We start from the raw sequence: 3,357 nt of genomic DNA on the forward strand, positions 1-3,357 counted from the left end.
CACTTCGGATGTTGCGGGCTCAGCTTCTAAGCCCGTTTCGCACATTTACGGCGCTTGGTTCTAACAATCTACATAAATCTGAGGTGCATGGTGCTAAGGGTTTTATGTGGAGATATATTCCTCTTTCCTAATGCCCCCAGGCCCCTCCCCTGAAGTTCTGCTAGTCTTTCCCCTTGTACAGCTTGAAAATAAGGAATATAATATATCAATTAAAGGGGTGATCTGGATTAGAAAACCAGAAAAACTATTTTCAATAAACTTGTTAGTTAATATTCATAGCCTTTATCAATTACCTGGAGTAGAGAGCAGCTACAAAGAGCGTCTCTTACACTGGAGGACATGACATGTATATGCAATACAAGGACAGCCCATTAATTTCAGTAAGACTTGTGAAATGCTTTATTTACCCTATGGTGACACTGCAAGGGAATTGACCACTTGTTGCCATGTTCCCCCACAGGTTACAACAATTATCGGATTATTCTCAGGGAACCCTTCTAACAAAAAGGTATTTTCCAAAGCAGAGAACACCCTCAACATTCCTATATGGATATATAGCAATTCTTATGACTTGCCGGCTACATATAAACCACTTTGCTCACAACCCCCCCCCCCCCTCCTCCCACTGACTCAAACCCATATGAGCAGTTGCTGTAAACTCAATGACAATTCTTCTTTTTAAATATGATTTTAAATAATTTACCGTCTCACTCCAGCAAGTCCATATTGTGATTGTATCGCTCCCCCTCAGGATAAATCTGTGTTCTCCCAATCTGCTAGACGTTTTCTTATTTCCTTACTGTCAGGGTTGTACCTGTGCGGCTTCGCATTACACTTTTATATAGCACCTGCTCAGCCTTCCATTGGAAGGGCTGTACACCCTCAGTGCTTCAGGGGAGTACAAATGGAATATGGATGTGAAATGTAAACTGTGTCACAGGCTTCCCGAGCACTGATGGGATTATGCATTAGGAATTAATGTACATAGGGGCAGTATTATAGTAGTTATATTCTTGTACATAGGGGTAGTATTATAGTAGTTATAATTCTTGTACAAAGGAGGCAGTATAACTACTATAATACTGCCTCCTATTTACAAGGATATAACTACTATAATACTGCCTCCTATGTACAAGAATAGACCTAATATAATACTGTCCCCTATATACAAGAATATAACTACTATAATACTGCCTCCTATGTACAAGAATATAACCACTATAATACTGCCCCCTATGTACAAGAAAATAACTACTATAATACTGCTTCCTATGTACAAGAATATAACTACTATAATACTGCTCCCTATGTACATTAATATAACATCTATAATATTGCCCTCTTTGTGCAAGACTATAACTACTATCATACTACCCTATATACAACAATATAACTACTATAATACTACCCCTATGAACAAGATTAAAACTACTATAATAGTGTCCCCTATGTACAAGAATATAACTACTGTAATACTGACTCCTATGTGCAAGAATATAACTACAATAATACTGTCCCCTATGTACAAGTATATAACTACTATAATACTGCTACTATGTACAAGAATATAACTGCTATAATACTGACTCCTATGTACAAGAATATAACTACTATAATACTGCTCCTATATACAAGAATATACCTACTATAATACAGTCTACTATGTACAAGAATATAACTACTATAATACTGTCCCCTATGTACAAGAATATAACTATTATAATACTACCCCCTATGTACAAGAATATAACTACCATAATACTGCCCCCTATGTACAAGAATATAACTAATATAATTCTACCTCCTATGTACAAGAATATAACTATTATAATGCTGCTCCTATGTACAAGAATATAATTACTATAATACTGCTCCTTATGTACAAGAATATAACTACTATAATACTGCTCCTATGTACAAGAATATAACTACTATAATACTGCTCCTTGTGTACAAGAATATAACTACTATAATACTGCTCCTATGTACAAGAATATAACTACTATAATACTGCCCCCTATGTACAAGAAAATAACTACTATAATACTGCTTCCTATGTACAAGAATATAACTACTATAATACTGCTCCCTATGTACATTAATATAACATCTATAATATTGCCCTCTTTGTGCAAGACTATAACTACTATCATACTACCCTATATACAACAATATAACTACTATAATACTACCCCTATGAACAAGATTAAAACTACTATAATACTGCCCCCTATGTACAAGAATATAACTACTATAATAGTGTCCCCTATGTACAAGAATATAACTACTGTAATACTGACTCCTATGTGCAAGAATATAACTACAATAATACTGTCCCCTATGTACAAGAATATAACTACTATAATACTGCTACTATGTACAAGAATATAACTGCTATAATACTGACTCCTATGTACAAGAATATAACTACTATAATACTGCTCCTATATACAAGAATATACCTACTATAATACAGTCTAGTATGTACAAGAATATAACTACTATAATACTGTCCCCTATGTACAAGAATATAACTATTATAATACTACCCCCTATGTACAAGAATATAACTACCATAATACTGTCCCCTATGTACAAGAATATAACTAAAATAATTCTACCTCCTATGTACAGGAATATAACTATTATAATACTGCTCCTATGTACAAGAATATAACTACTATAATACTGCTCCTTATGTACAAGAATATAACTACTATAATACTGCTCCTATGTACAAGAATATAACTACTATAATACTGCTCCTTATGTACAAGAATATAACTACTATAATACTGCTCCTATGTACAAGAATATAACTACTATAATACTGCCTCCTATGTACAAGAATATAACTATTATAATACTGTCCCCTATATACAAGAATATAACTACTATAATGCTGCCCCCTATGTACAAGAAAATAACTACTATAATACTGCTTCCTATGTACAAGAATATAACTACCATAATACTGCTCCTATGTACAAGAAAATAACTACTATAATACTGCTTCCTATGTACAAGAATATAACTACTATAATACTGCTCCTATGTACAAGAATATAACTTCTATAATACTGCTGCCTTGCTGTGAGGTTGTGTGTCTGTAGCTCTCCTTATGTCTGGAGATAGCCCAGGGCGGGGCCACCCCGGCCGGGGACTCTCCCCACGCAAGGCCCAGGCTTCCAGGCCTCTACTGGGAGAAAACTCCCAGACTCTTTCTAATGTGGATACAAATCCCAAAGTGAATGTTGAGCAGTGGAATACTCAGAATGGAAGTAACAGCAGCACAAGGAAGGAAGATGGAGAATGTAAAGTGAGTAAAGCAAATGTTGCAGCAGTAAGAAGTACTTG

This window comes from Rhinoderma darwinii, chromosome 1, assembly GCF_050947455.1.
Source record: "Rhinoderma darwinii isolate aRhiDar2 chromosome 1, aRhiDar2.hap1, whole genome shotgun sequence".
NCBI classification, from domain to species: domain Eukaryota; kingdom Metazoa; phylum Chordata; class Amphibia; order Anura; family Rhinodermatidae; genus Rhinoderma; species Rhinoderma darwinii.